The sequence below is a fragment of the Glycine max genome, chromosome 16 (genome assembly GCF_000004515.6).
Source record: "Glycine max cultivar Williams 82 chromosome 16, Glycine_max_v4.0, whole genome shotgun sequence".
NCBI lineage: Eukaryota > Viridiplantae > Streptophyta > Magnoliopsida > Fabales > Fabaceae > Glycine > Glycine max.
In genome coordinates, this window is record NC_038252.2 from 33,845,759 (window position 1) to 33,856,923 (window position 11,165).

An 11,165-nucleotide genomic window follows, 5' to 3' on the forward strand; every position below is an offset into this window, starting at 1 on the left:
TTTAAACAAGTAACTAAAACTATGAATATTGGTAAAAATATTTGAATATAAATGTGTGTATAACTTTTATTTTTTTATTTAAAAGTTAAAATAATTTGAATAGTCTAGGGGGTTAATTTAATTAGTTGGAAATTAATATAAATTCTTTGATATTATCTTTGATTTCAATAGGTAAAAAAAATAAAGGAGAAGAAGGGGAGAATTGGATAAAAGAAAAACTTAGCTTGGTATTTAATTTGCTGAAAAGATTTGAAGCATATAAACATGGCCGCTATGAGATGGGTTCGGCATACAACACTTCTAAATAATAATTATGACTTCTGTGGTTCTGTTTGCTTCTACCACAACTACTTTAGAAAAATAATTATTTTAAGGGAAATTTTTGAACGAAAACTTTCATCCAAATGCCATTGAATTTTTATTTTAATTTTAAAATAAATTTTGTTCCTAACTTCTCTTTTAAATATGAAACAATTTTATTAGTTCATATTATTTTTTTACAAACATTAACCAATAAAATTGGTATATATTTAAAAGAGAAGTTAGGAGAAAATATAATTTAGTAGATAATATTATGAAATACTTCAAATATAATTGAATCCATTGGCTTATTTATTTTCAGCTTTCAGTTTTTAACTTTTCAACTTTAAAACTTTTTAATTTCATCTACAATTTTAACTATCAATTAACAATATTTTAAGTAATCCTCCGAAAAACAACCTAAATCTATGATGGCAAACACTATGAGCAAGATTTTATGCACTAATTACTTGATCCATATTTTGTTATGCATTTCGATTGAAAGATTTTCAGTTTAAAGATGCTAAAATGTACTTAATTAATGTAGTATATATATATTCTTATGAGTAAAAGTGACGATAACTACACAACAATGACACAATTGCTGCTTAGGTTCTCACTATTCTTTTATTTTCCAATTTAATATCTAACCAATTAAATAAAAATAATGTAGCATTCTAAACGATATATATCAAGGAGAGACCAGTGACATTTTAGAAAAGTCTCCCGTCAAGAAGTTACAAAAAAATTTAAAGTTGGTCATATATTATAAGGCAATGTCACTCATTTAAAATAATTAGAAAAATAATAAGCACACAATTTGCAATTTATGAAAAAAAAAAGCTGCACTGATTTTTTTTTTATAAAAAAGATTACTCATCCGTAACTTTTGCTCTTTGTTTGGATTAGAGATGAAATATAGAAAAATGAAAGAGAAAAAAAGATAGAAATAGAAGAGAAACAAGATAGAGAATTTATATTGTTTCGATAAATAGAAATAATAAAAAAAAAAGTGTCTTTTTAGGAATCCTCCCATAAAATCAATATTGCTTCTCACAAAATACTCCCATTTTACCACTGTTTTTTGAGAAATCAATTTTTTTTGGACCCCACTAAATTTGTGTTTTACTTCATTTTCATTTCCATCCCATCTAAACCAAAAGTTCCCATTTCATTTTTTTTACCCCACTAAATTTATTTTACTTCATTTTATTCCCATTCCATCTAAACCAAAAGTTCCCATTTCATTTTCTTTCACTTCTTCCCAATTTATTTCCTTCCAAATGATCCTAGTAGAGGACTTCAAATTATATATAATTGACATTAAAATCATACCGTGCTTGAAGTGGCATTCAAATTGAATTTAGTTGAAAAAAATGACCATGTTCTTAATGAAGAAGAGGAAATTAGGTTTAAAAACATATACTATGAAAAGGACATTTAAATTTAAAGTTAATTAATCTATTTATCCCAATAAACCCATAAATAATATTTTTTTTATTAAAGTGATCATGTTGTTAAGGAAGAAGACAATCTATATATACTGTGAAGTGACATGGCCCATAAATAGACTTTATACGCAGGAACAAAACAAAAAGACTTAGAAAATTCGTAAGATATAAAACAATAAAGGTTTAAGTATTGTATGATTTTAATGCAAATTACAAATGTATAATAATACTACCTACGGTCTTATAAGTGGCCGGTGTGGCCCCTTTAGAAAAGAGTCTGTCATCGCAATATTATTTAAAACAATAAATGTGGAAATTTATATAGAGTCGGTGGCTCCTTGTACGACTTTGTAGACAAAACACCAAAAACTAGCCTACGAAAATTTTCTTTTTGTCACCAATACTTGAGTCATGACAATTTTAGTGAGATTTTTTTAATAAATTACATATAAATTAAGTCATGACTAATTAATGCTAATTTTTCTTGTACTTTGAAAATGCTTTTGATACATACATAATTAAGTATAATACAAGGAGAATAAAGCATCACAATTCACAAACATAAAGTTACAAATGATACATTGATAACTTTTTATCATGTGCATTATTTGGTGAATAGTGGACAATAAAAATAAAAATAAAAATAAAAATTACAAAATTATAAAATTTATGAGGATGAAGTGGTCGTTGTGGAAGGGTTGATCCAAGCTTTGACAACTGACAAGCCACTTGGAGCCACCCACCAGGGCACAGCCGAGGTCACAGGACACCACTTCATCATCTAATGACGGCAGGAACTAAAAGTTGTAACTAAATATATTTTTGAGGACTTTTACAAGTTCATTATTTATTTAGGAACTGAAATTTAAAATTTAGAAAAATTCAAGGACTTAAAATTAATTATTCCTTAAAATTGTTAACTTTAGATTCAAGAAGCTTGTGAAGATGCTACCTTGAATTGTGAGAGCATAAAAATAACCTTGAATTCAGAGGAATCAAATTAAGAGAATGGGATTAGGTTGATATAAATAACTCATACCAATTAAAATTCAGCTGTGAAGAAGGCCTTTTATTAGTTTTATATGATTCATTCTTTTGATCCCTTACGTTAATAAGCTTTTATTAGTCCGAATATTAGCTCTTCACAATTATACTTGTTCAGACATCTCCCCGCTCTTAACACTTTCAAATTAAATGATCATCACGAGTCATGTCATGAGTATGTTAGAAATCCTGCATTCTATCCTCAGGCTATGTAACTTCAACATTTTCTTTGGGTTATATTTTGATTGATGAAAAGGAGCCAAATATAATACTTAGTTCCATTGTTTTTTTTTTTTAATCACTAAGTTCCTTAGTTAGACTGATGAAAGGGTAATATTTGTATTGCATCAAAATGTTTTTAACTTGGTTATTAATAGTGCACTAAAATTTCTGGACACTAAAAAAGGTATTTATTTTATTAATAACTAGAGGATAGGCTGTGCCTATGTAAATTTTAAATAATAAGTAAAACAATTAAAAAAACAGAAGTTAAATACATTCAATAGAAAAAGTGATAGAATAAAAAAACAATATAGAAGTAGTAGAAAGTTACATTAGGTGATAAGAAAATTTTCAAAATTTCAGAAGTAATTTAAAGGTAAAATTATCCAATGAAATGTGGATACCAAATGGGGGTATTTTCTTTATTATTAGTATTGATTAATAATTAATAATTAATAATGTAGATTATTATTATTATTATTATTATTATTATTATTATTATTATTATTATTATTATTATTATTATTATTATTATTATTATTATTTCTTTCTTAAAATAAAAGACAAACATCGTTTGGAAATTGGAGTGATCTCCATATAATTTAAACATATGGGGTCAAATTATTTTGTTCTAATTGTGAAAAAATGATTATTGATTGATTCATTCAAAATCTGTGCCTGTATTTTTCTAATTTCTTTGATTCTTAAAAAATTGAAAATGAGGTCCTTATCAAAATGTTTAACTCAACAATGTCTTTATCAAATTGAATTTTTGATGATGAGAAAGATGCACATAAATTATTGATAAAATACATGATAATATATATTTAATTACAAACACAACGCTAATAAAGCTATATCAAAACATGATATAAACATCCCAATTGACAGTGAAGAAATGTAAAGTAATCATAATTTCCAACTTCTTGCCTTTTTCAAGCATTAACAAGCTTAGACATTGCAGTCATCCAAGAGGCCAGCGTCTTCAAGGGACTGAAATTTTTTAAAAAAAAAGAAAGAAAGAAAGAAAAGAAAAACAGAATGTTAGTTTCAAAAATGTGTAAATGAGAATAAATAAAATTCTTATACCTATAAAAAGGAATTTCTAGAAATTGAAGTAAATAATAACATCAAGTTAATGATAGATTAAAATCACAATAGTTTATGAGAAAAACTTTTATGATAATAATGGAGATATTAATATTTTAGGATTAAGTATTGAACATCAATAATTACGAGTTTAATGATTATGCAATGAGAATGTAGTTTTATGTTAATTAATCTTGATATAACTTTTGTAAAACTCCACAAACTTATCATATACATTGTAATAAATGATTGAATTATAGTATAAAATAGTTTTACACTTTTAGTACATAGCTTATTTTCTCTAATTATATCTCTGTTTTATTTTATTATCATGAAAACTTTTCATCCAAATTTTCAAAAGGTTCCATATGCAATGACAATGTAATTTTATGTTGTTAATTAATTTTAATATAATTTTTGTAAAATTCCACAAACTTATCATATACATAATAATAAATTAATGATTGAATGATAATATAAAATAGTTTTACACGAGTGGTACATAACTTATTTTTTCTAACTATATCTCTATTTTATTTTATTATCATGAAAACTTTTTATCCAAATTTTCAAAAGGTTCCATAGGAATTAATTTTATTAAAATAAAGCATTGTATATAAACACTAGATCATCCAACTATTCAACGAAGCAAGAAATTGTGACCGTGATTAACTAGCACGCGACATTCACACATTTAGTTATTCATGGATAATAAGTCTCATATTTCTTTTATAATTTATGAAAGCAACTTAACCGTCGTATCACAAAAATAATGCCTCCTTCAATACATATATATTATGTTTACAACACTCATACATTTTTCACATGTTTTAACTTCAGTAAATATATTCATACCATCTCTCAAATAAACTTAATTAGTTAAGTAGCTATTGACTTGATTATCTCATATCTTTTCAAAATTAATTATATTAAAAATAGTTAAAAATTATGAAATCTTACTATCACAATTCAAAATTATAATATATATGAAATCTTTCGTGTATATAAACTATATGAAAAGCAAAAGAAACTATATATATGGAAGGGCTACAATATTGTTACCGGTTAAGCTTCAGCCATGTACCTTTATATTTTATTAGCAAATACTGTGACCTTGGCATAAATATTGTCTGAAAGATTGTTCAAGAACTTGAGATAGTCATGTCTCCAAGAACGTTTGAATAAGATTGAGCCAAACACCACCCAAAAGCTCATAACAAATCCAAATGCCATACTCATGTAAAATTCACGACTGAAAAGTGAATATTCATCCTCTTGAACTTCAACATTTGGTTTTTGTGTTGGTCTCCCATCAATACAAAATTTCTCAATTGCTGGTCCACAAAGATCAAGATTATCTTCATAACTCGAGGCATTGAAACTCTGTAACTGTGTGCTGGTTGGAATTTTTCCAGTTAGATGGTTATGTGACAAATCTAACACATTGAGCCAATAAATTTGAGTTAAGACTCCGAGGAATTGATCCAACCAATTAGTTTCTTGACAAATCAAGAGATTCAAGCGATGTTAGCTTTCCAATTTTTTAGGGAATTATCCCTAACAAATTGTTTCTTGATAAATTTGATGAAACCAATGCAAATAAATTCTCTATTTTCAGTGGAATTTCTCTCGAAAAGTGATTGCTTGAGAGATCAATGTCTTTTAAAAGTGATAACACCTTATATTTGAACATTTCTTCTGAACCTTTCCACATCAAGCGTGCATTCAAAAAAATTGTTTGAACAGAGCATGTCGAGTAACCGGTATTGCAATGATATAAATAACGTTGATAATCTCTTGAAGATGTCTTTTGAGTCATTGAAGTAAAAAAAAAAAATTATGCATTTAGCGATATCTAGAATTATTAGATTCGTGTAATTCCTCAAGGAAAAAGGTATCTCGTATGTTGAGTTGTTGTTTCTCAATAGCAATGCTTGAAGATCAAGAAGAGATCACAAGGATGTAGGTATCCTTCTTGAAAAATTATTGTGGCATGTCAAAATAAGATAATGACTTGAAATGGCTCCAACAGTCTGGAATTTTTCCAGAGAAATGATTATTTGAAAGGTCTAATTGGTATAAAGTTTCAATTGTAACATTCACACATAAAAATGAAAGAGAACCAGAGAATTTATTTTTGGATAAATAAAGAAACATGGAATGTTGCATAAATGGTGGAATAGAGCCATTCAATTGATTTGATCCAAGAATTAGGGAATTATAAAAATTCTTTAGCGGAAAATTTGGAATTATACCATAGAGATTGTTGTATGAAATATTCATTGAAATCAATTCTCGAAATGCTAATTTAGCCCAAAACCACTTTGGAATCATATCTTCTTTTCCAGCATTTGAAATGTCAATTTCCTTGGATTGATTTTGTGTCTCCAACCATTTGGGAAATATTGGACCTAGCTTGCAAGATCGCAATCCTATGTGGCTCAACTGAAATGGTAGGACCCGATTTTGGCTAAATGCTAAGGCCAACAAAGAGTTGTCAGATAACTCCAAGAAGTATAACATAAGACATATAAGCAAAATGATAATCAGTGAGCACACCCTTTAAGGAATTTGATTGCATATCTAGTTGCTCTAGTTGAGGTCAAAATTTAATATCTTTAAGAATATCTCCATTTAGCTTGTTTCCATCAAGATATAATTGTTTTAAAGATGAGAATATTGAGAGGTCCAGTGGTGTGCCATTGATTTGATTCATGCCTAGATCTAATTGTTCCAATGAACATCTAACGCAATACACTCTCTTTCAACTCATTTTGGGGCGAAAGTATCACCCCACTTTCACCCCATGGACCCACAATTTTTTAACAAAATTACATCACACATTCACCTCAAACAAATGATCATCTCACAACTTTCACCCCTAAAAAGAACTCAATTCAATTACATCTCAAATTCACCCCCTTAAACCTAACACACTCTAAATGAAGAGGAGCACAACTCCTTTCAAGATATCCTTTTGGGGGAAACATGTAGGCCATCTAGTTTACGTATGTCAAATCTAGAATACCAAGGGAAAAGGGGTGACAATTCAAAGAATTCCCAATATGAGTTTAATACATGTTCGAGCTACACTTCTAAGTTCTAACTATGTTGGGTTTCTCTTAATTTCCGGTGCCCATGTGAATTTTGTATTTGTTTAAATTATGAATGAGTAGTTACAACTTACATCTTGTGGAAACATGTATTTAATTTTTTATCCACAGTCCATTGCTGTTATGCACAATATGTATAAATCTTTGCGCCATGCCAAATTGATGGGTAATTCTTAAATGCATGATATTGATACATTTGGAGTCTATTGTATTATAGTGGGTTCAAGTATTAGATTTAGAGCATTTATTTTTCAACGGTCATGGAAAGCTAGCTGAATGAAATAAAGTTAACAGAAAGAGAATCTTATATCATTGCCAAATTCAAGACGAAGGTAGTGACAAGTGGAAGGAAAATTCTCTTACCTTTAATTCGATTGATAATCTTTGTTCCCTGGAAATTGCATTAAGTTTCATTACAGTTTGATAAATGAATAATTAATTATCAATTGCAAAGGTTGGGTAAACTTGCATTTAGGAGAAAGAATCCTCGGCTAATTATAGTTTCATAAGCATATTTTGAAGTTTTTATCAAACATTGATACCAATTTTTAATTTATTATGTTGTTTACACTTTAAAGAGTGGATGGATTAAATTATTGTGTGGAACAAACTTATATGTACATTTCATCTTCTCATTTACTTATCCCATTGTGACATATTCTAGGGACACTAGATCCTTTGTTTTTGAATAATAAATTTTAACCTTTTTGAAATCTTTTTTGACGGCATTGTTTTAACTCTTATTCAAATTTTTTAGAATAGGACACAGTAACATTTTCATAGTAAAAGTGAAAACAAAAAATCCTCACTTGCTCAGAAGAAACAGTCCTTTATTTGTCTTGCATTCTGCATTCATACAAATATTTATGAAAGACAATTGTTAAATGCATACCTTGGAATGTATTTGCATCAATTATTAGAAAATTTGTTAACATATGTTCAATGTATATTTTGGAGTGCAGAGTGGAATCCTAGGGGTGTTCCAGATTATTACGAATGTGAGGTGATTGAGAATGATGCTCCAGTTCCCAAGCATATTCCTCTCCCTACAGAATTTCACAAGATGCTAGAGGCACTTACATCTCAATCAGAGAATCATACCCCTGCTGCCAGCTCTCGTGAATATATATATATATATTTTTTCTTTGTATTGAACTGTTTGCGTGAAGTAGTTTCAGACTCGAAGCAGTTATCGTGGGAGAAAACATGGGCTCCTATATAACATGAATGGTATGGAATAACAATAATTTCTTGCTTCAATTTACAAGCACATATTATGCATGAAATGACTTAGTTCACATATCCATAATAATATGCCTTTTATTATATTTTTTTAGCACGTCATTTATTATTAGCTGAAATTAATTAAAAATTACTAAAAATTATAAATCTCACATCTTATTTAATAAGATTTATTCATGATTTTATAATTTTTTAACAAATTTTAATTAATAATAAAAAATATTTTGATAGCATTTCTCATGTCCACTATTCACACTCTTCCCATGTTCTAAACATGGTAAAATATACCATATCATATATATGTATGTACTATAAAAGTCAACAATTCTAAGATACATGTTAAATTGTGATTTAATGATAATATAAAATACTATTTTATAACGAACTTATTTTATTTAAATTTGAATACTATTGGTAGCTTGAAGGCTCTGGGGGAGGATGGATTCCAAGCTCTTTTCTAACAGAGTCAATGGGAAACTATTGGTCCTGAATTATATAGGTCATAGGTATTAGGAGTGTTTTTGAGTTCTGTAATTTGCCTATTTAAAGGTTCTCAACATTCTGAATGAAATCAAGTGTTGCCTCGAAACCTGTCGTATTGTGATATTGTCCCTCCTTAGGATGATGCGAGAGAAGATATCTTAGTTTGGAAAGGCCCTGAGAGAATGAGATATTTATCTCCTTTGGAAGATAGAAAAGTCGTCATTGATGACTAAAGAGAGGATGGAGAATGGGGGATTGCGCTTAATCTTCTCTGTTCCCTGGTGCAAACTGCAATAATTTTGTTCAACAAAAGGCACTATGCCATGCCAAACTCTTTAGAAAGTCATACTTCAGCTCTGATTCTAAAGATTACTATTGCGTGCAGCAGGGTATGAAAGTCAGCTTTTTTTAAATTTATTTTTGGCTTCTAATAATTCTTACTAATTAAGCATGAGGCGAAAAAATATAGTAATGATGTGTAAGCCTATTGTTGCACATCTCAGAAATTATATATTATAAATAGATTGTTGCATTTTTTAGTATAAGTATCTGTCGCGTTGGAAACAGGGCAGCTGCAGGAGATGAATGATGCATCTTTCCTGATAAATACGTGGTGTTTTTCTAAATCTGATATCATACCTTAATGTGTACTTTTTGTAATCAAAAGATGATTTATGTTGTTATACAAATGTTACCTAGTGCTAATTATGTGCACGTTACACTAATTGTTGATTTGTTTTTCTGGTTAAACATAGCACTATATTTGAGATTAGAGCGTCTCCCTCTTTTAGATGATGGAACAATTGTCGTTTGCACTTTTCTATGCTTCTTGTTTACTTAAACATAGTTGATTCAGAGCATATAGATGGTGATCAATAAATCAGCGACCCAAATTCAAACGGAGCTATATTTCTTTTTGGGCCTCCTGGTACTGGAAAAAAATGCTAGCAAAGGCAATTGCAAACGAAGCTAGTGTTCAAGTTTCATTAATGTCTCAATGTCAACCATCATTCACATCAAAATGGTTTGGAGAGGATGAAAAGAACATTCGAGCTCTGTTCCCATGTACATGAACTTACATATACCTGATTAAATGGAGGTGGATGCAAGTTTTGCGTCAGAAGGATCCGTAATGAATGAGTTAAAGCAGTGGAATGATTTGTATGGAGAAGGAGGTTCAAGGAAGAAACAACAGCTGACTCGCTTCCTTTAGATTGTGGAAGCTACTTTTATTATTGGATTTGTGACAATTCATCTTCAATGATACATTTCAACAAAGGAGGGAGTCCTTCACCAGAGATGTTGAACTCAAAGCATGCCTAAATGTCTAACTATATTCCAAATGTCACAGAGATATCATGATTCCCATGCCAGAAAAGCACAAGTTCTGCAACATGCATCTATTCTCTAAAGGACGTGTAGATCATCATGCACTATGTTTAGGAATGGGTTCTCGATTTTCGTTTGAGTTGTCTACAAAAAAATGAGCACCTGTATTAGGGGATTCATGTTACAGAAAATCACAGTAGTTTATAAGAAAAACATTTATAGTAATAATGGAGATCATCAATATTTTAGGATTAAGTATTGAACATCAATAATTATTAGTTTAATGATTATTCAATGACAATATAGTTTTATATTATTAATTAATTTTAATATAACTTTTGTAAAACTCCACAAACTTATCATATACACATCAGTAAATAATTGTTGAATGACTATAAAATAATTTAACATTATTAGTACACAATTTATTTTCTCTAATTATATCTCTATTTTATTTTATTATCATGAAAACTTTTCATCCAAATTTTTAAAAGATTAGATAGGACATAGTTTTATTAAAATAAAGTATTGAATATAAACACTAGATCACCCAGCCACTCAAACAAGCAAGAAATCGTGACCCTACTACATTAGCATGCTACATTTACACATTTAGTTATTCATTGGTAATAAATCTCATATTTCTTTTATAATTTATGAAAGCAACTTAGCCATTGTATCACAAAAATAATATATCTTTTAATATATATATATATATATATATATATATATATATATATTATTTGAAATCGAAAATAATGTTAAACAATTTACTATGTAAGACACCACCAATTACGTGACCAGATTTTCTAGTTACTGATCTTGGATGTGAACAGCTTGTCCCATGGATTCAGTCTGTTCCAGGAAGGCAAGAGTAGTGGGATCTGAAGAC